We start from the raw sequence: 5,719 nt of genomic DNA, 5'->3' as shown, positions 1-5,719 counted from the left end.
CCTTTCCTATGTTGGGGAAGTTTTCAACTATAATCTCTTCAAATATTTTCTCAGACCCTTCCTTTTTTTCTTCTTCTTCTGGGATGCCTATAATTTGAATGTTGGTGCACTTAATGGTGTCCTAGAGGTCTCTGAGACTGTCCTCCATTCTTTTCATTCTTTTTTTTTTTATTCTGCTCTGTGACAGTTATTTCCATCATTCTGCCTTCCAGCTCACTTATCCATTCTTCCGCCTCAGTTATTCTGCTTTTGATTCCTTTTGGAGTATTTTTAATTTCAATTATTGTGTTGTTCATTACTGTTGGTTTGCTCTTTAGTTCTTCTAGGTCTTTGTTAAATGTTTCTTCTGTTTTCTCTATTCTATTTCCAAGATTTTGGATCATCTTTATTATCATTACTCTGAATTCTTTTTCAGGTAGTTTGCCTATTTCCTCTTCACTTATTTGGTCTTGTGGGTTTTTATCTTGCTCCTTTGCTTGTAAGATACTTCTCTGTCTTCTCATTTTGTCTAATTTACAGTATTTGAGATCTCTTTTCTCCAGGCTGCAGGGTCATAGTTCCTCTTGCTTCTGTTCTCTGCCCCCAGTGGTGAGGTTGGTCCAGTGGCTTGTGTAGGCTTCCTGATGGGAGGGACTGGTGCCTGCGTTCTGGTGGTGGAGCTGAGTCTTTTCCCTCTGATGGGCATGGCCATGTCAGGTGGTTTGTTTTGGTGTGTCTGTGAGCTTAGTATGACTTTAGGTAGTCTGTGTGCTGATGGGTGGGTTTGTGTTCCTGTCTTGTTTTTTGTTTGGTCTGAGGCATCCAACACTGGGAGCTGCTGGTAGTTGGGTGGAGCTTGGTCTTAGATTAACACAGTGGCTTCCGTGAGAGCTCTCAGCAATTAATATTACCTGGGGTTGGGAATTCTCTAGTGCTACAGCATCCTGGATTTGGTGTTCCCACCCCAGAGCCTCAGGTCCGACTTCTTGTTGAGGGACCAAGACCCCACAAGTTGCTTGTCCCAGAAATAAAGGGGATTAAAAAAAAAGACTAACAAAACCCCAGACAAATGGTAAAAAGTAAAAACAAACAAACAGAAATGGAAACAAGGAAAGACACACAGACACAAAAGAAACAAAAACAGACCCAAATAAATCAAAAAGCAAGAGAACAAGCAGACGAACAGAAGAACCCAAGAACAAAATCAAACAATTAAAAAGAAAGCTGATGAAAACACAAAAACCAAAAGCAAAGCAGAGTGCCAACTAAAGAATGAATCAAAGAAACAAAACAAACTGACAAAAATGATAAAAAAAAAAGAAAAGAAAAAGAGAAAGGGGAAAGAAGATAGAACAACAGAAAGCAATGCAGAAATAGGAATATAAAAGAAAATAGATTAAGGAAAAAAAAGACAAAACTCCAGAGAAATGGTAAAAACAAAAACAGAAACGAGGAAACACACACATGTAAAAGAAACAAAAACAGAGCCAAATAAAAGAAAAAGCAAGAGAACAACCCGACAAATAGAAGAACTCAAAAACAAAATCAAACAATTAGGATTAAAACTAACAAAAACACATAAACTAAAAAAAAAACTGAAGCAGTGTGCCAACTGAAGAATAAAGCAAGGAAACAGAACAAATAGATAAAAATGATTAGAAAATAATAAAGTAAAATAAAATAAAGTAGTATAAAATAAAATAAAATAAAAAGTGAAAAAACACAGGACAACAGAAAAGCAAAGTAGAAATGAAAATATATATAGAAAAGGAAAATATATTAAAGGTAACAAAAAAATAAGGGAAATGAACACAGAACAACAGAAAAGCAAAGTATAAATAGAAATATATATATAAAAATAAAATATATGTTATAAAACATAAAGACCCCAAAGACTAAATAAAAAAGAACTAAAACAGCAACAAACAAAAAATAAAGAAAAAGAAATCAAAAAAAGAAAAAAGAAAAAAGAAAAAAAGCCAGAACAACCAACAGAATGAATCAAAACATAATAAAATTAGTAGTAATAATTTTGTTTCCCTGGGGTCTCTGCTGTAAGTGAGCCACAACCCACCTCCGCCTCCCCAAGAGGCTCTCCTCTGTCTCTGGGCTGGTCTCTGGACCTGCTGTGGGCCCTGTGGGGACCCCTCAGACTCTGATCTGGCCCAGTTCCTGTGTGTGCTGCCCCCCAAAGTCCACAGCTGCCAGAGCTAGACCATTTTCAGTTGTGGGAACACTCACTGTCTACTCAGATATTCCATAGATGGGATTTATCTGCAGCTTGTACAGCTGATGGAAAGATTTTCGATCTTCTTCCTTAGTCACCCCATACCTGGGGTTCAGCTTTGGTTTTATCCCCACCTCTGCGTGTAGTCCACCCACAGGAGTCTGGTCCTGAGGCTCTCTGGGAGATCTTGGGTCTGCCCCTGTGAGGACCAGGCACAGAAGTGGTATGACGGACTGGATTGCGGGAGCCCCGGCAGTGCCAAATGCATAGGGAAGCCAGTGCTCAAGGGCACAGGAGATATGGCCCTAGTGAGGGCCTTTTCTGGTGCCCGGCATAAGGCACGTGATAGCCAGCTCTGAGGGTTTTTTTTTTAATTGTTCAGCAGCCGGCACACAAGAGCCAGCCCTGAGCGGGCTTCTTTTATTGTTGTTGGCAGGCACCAGCGTGTGGGGAGAGAGAGGCTACAATAGTGGCTTCTCCTGCTGCGTGTGACTCAGCAGTAGCGCCTGCTTCCATGGCAGTCCAGTCTTCCTCCGTAGGCATTCCCTGCTGCAGATTTCCTCCCTCCCATCCCCCAGTCCGTCTCCCCACAGCCAACTGCAGTTCACTTTCTGGGCCTGTTCTCCAATCTCCACACACCAGCTCCCAGCCTCTTTGCACACCTGTGAACACACATCCCAGTCTGGGGCATGTAGGGCTGTGGTATGGACCATCTGTGTATTTCTCGCTCCATCCCATCTGCCACAGATCGGCCGCTTTATCCTCTTCCAACAGCCTCAAATGCTTCCCTTCTGTCCCAGTCAATTTCCCCAATGGAGAGGAGGTTTCCCCATTGGAGAGAGGGTTTCCCCGAATTCAAGAATCTCTCCTCTGCTTCAGATCCCCCACCCTGGGGTCCAGGTCCCATTCCACTTCCTCTCCTCCTCTTTCTCCCTTCTTTTACTTCCTCTCCTCCTCTTTCTCCCTTCTTTTTTTCCATCCTACCCAGTTATGCAGGGATCTTTCTAGTCCTTTCTGGTGTCCAAGGTCTTCTGCTAGTTTTCATCTGGTGTTCTGTGAAAATTGTTGCATCTATAGATGTATTCCTGATGCATCTATGGAGAGAGATGAACTCCACATCCACCTACTCCTCGACCATCTTGAATCTCCCCTCTCTCTGCTTTCAAAAGACAAGGCATCTTTTCTTTAAGTGGAAACTTATTAAAACCTGACGTATAAGATAATTGGTCTCCTGACTCCAAGTCCAGATCTTGTATATTTGGCTGCACTTTTTCATGTCTGTCCAGATATGCTTACAAAGGCAACAAATATGTCTCACTGGTGGATTGATATCAGAAATTTCTCAGGTAGAGGTTTATTCCTTTGACTTAATATTTCATTACCCATAAAAAACAAAGCCTGTGGGGGAAAAACACAGTAAGACATTATTAAGCCCCACTAGTTCTTAAGACTTTAGTGGAGCCAAGTTTACATTCTTTCTTTGGAGTCAGTTTTGATGGGTAGAGGAGAGGAAGCTGGATCATGAAGATTACATGCATGAAAAATGGGGCAATGTCTAGGGAGATGCTCCAGCAAGAGGAGACGGTCTTGTATGGTAGTTTCAGTGAGGCTTATCGAATTTGTATTGTGTAGTCACTTTTGTCTTCTAGATTTGCCCCCCTCACACCATCTTTAGGAAAGTTTCAGTGCCTTAACTTCCTGTTGGTTTTGATCAATTTTGCTAAGACACTATATCCACCTACCTGGGGAATATTTCATATTTCTGTTAGTGGCAGATCATTCAGAAAAGCCTGAGTCTCCTTCCAGGTGAGACATTCATAAAGGCCGGCTAGATCCTTCCACCCTGCTACCCTCTTACTCCAGTTCAGAGATAATCCAAGGGACTACTGGCAAGAGCAGATTGTGGTCCTTTTACTTGGTTAACTATAAACCACCAGTGACCCCCTTAGCCCTGCCAGGTAGCTTTGCACATTGTGGGTTGGAGAGAAATCTTCTCCAGGAAAAGATTGCCAATCAGGTGGTCACCTCGCCCTGCTGTTAACATATTCCATGAGAGCTGATGAAAGCTATAGGCACTTTCCCCAGTGTATGTATGCCCACAAAAATTGTGTGCTGTTTTGAGAGACCAATGGAACCCTTGAAATCCCATCTCTAGAATGTCTAGGGGTACATGGAGGCCAGGTTAAGAACCCCTGAAGGACCCTGGACCCTATAGGCCATCAAGGCCTTGGAGGCAGTCACTGGTGATTGCTACTGACCTATCAAAACCCCACAAACCAGACTGACATAGACCACAGAAAACAGTGGTTGAAAATGGGAAAGTCATTCACTTCTTCCCTGACCTTCAGGTTCCTCAACCACAAAATGGGGGAAATAATAATACCCCCTACTTAGCTCAAGAGGTTATTGTGGTCATCAAATTATTTTTAAACAGTTACATATTAATCAAGAATGAAAAATCCAAATGCCTCAGGGGTGAGAGTGAGGGCCAAGCAAGTAAAGTAAATCTGTTGATTAGGGCCAGATATAAATAAAAGAGAATGGTGAGGTCTGTGGCACACTGAGACGGGCATTGTGTGAAATTCAAATTTTATGAAATAATGTGGAGCCTCATAAAAAATCTGTGGGCTGAATTTGGCTTTGGGCTACACATTTCAGATTTCCAAAAAACGTAAAGTAGGGCACTCTGTTAACTGATGTGTGTGTGTGGGGAGTGGCGGGCGCAGATGGGACAACCAAGGCCTATTTTTTATGTTTTTATGTGCCTAGCATAGAAGACTGATAATTAGTGTGGTTTGGAGGGGCTTCTCCTTCAAATATCTCCCTCTTCCAGGAACTGAAATCCTAACCATTAGGGTGTGGGGACTTGGAGGGAGGGAGAATAGTGATGATTAAGGGATTAATCGTTCTCATTAACATGTAAATATGTTATCTATAATGGAAAACCTATTGATTCTCTTTTGGCTGTTAACGCTTAAGCATTTTACGACAGTAATCAAAAACCTCTGTAAACTGTAATTATACCCTTTAGCTTTAATATCAACGTTTGATTACCTATTGTGTATGAGGTACCCTACTAGGGGCTGGGATTACATACATGAATATAGCTTGGCCCTACCTTCAAAGGCTTTTGACTGCAATGGCCAAGGTGGTGCTTTTTTGTTCATTACTGGATACCTGGCACCCCACAGTGCCTGGAACATAGCGGGGAACTTGAGAAATGGGTGGGAGCTAGGCACCGCCCCAGCCTTGTGACATGCATGACAAATGCCAGTTGTGAGGTGTAGTGGGCACTGTGAGTGAGTTTTTCAGAAAAGCTTTAGGAGGGAGAGGAGACTGAGGAGATGGATACAGGTGGGGGGAAAGCGAGGGGTCAGGGACTGTTGAAGAAAGAGGTGATCTTGCTGGGAACTCCGTTTCCCCAGCAGGTCTGGGATGCTTGGGTGGTGGAGACCCCAGAAGAGGAGGATGTCAGTGAACAGGGGGAGCTGGGGAAGAGCTGGAATTGGGGGG

This window comes from Monodon monoceros, unplaced genomic scaffold, assembly GCF_005190385.1.
Source record: "Monodon monoceros isolate NGI ecotype Baffin Bay Population unplaced genomic scaffold, NGI_Narwhal_1 Super_Scaffold_8, whole genome shotgun sequence".
NCBI classification, from domain to species: domain Eukaryota; kingdom Metazoa; phylum Chordata; class Mammalia; order Artiodactyla; family Monodontidae; genus Monodon; species Monodon monoceros.
The sequence above is the reverse complement of the archived record's forward strand: the minus strand, read 5'-3'. Positions refer to the sequence as shown.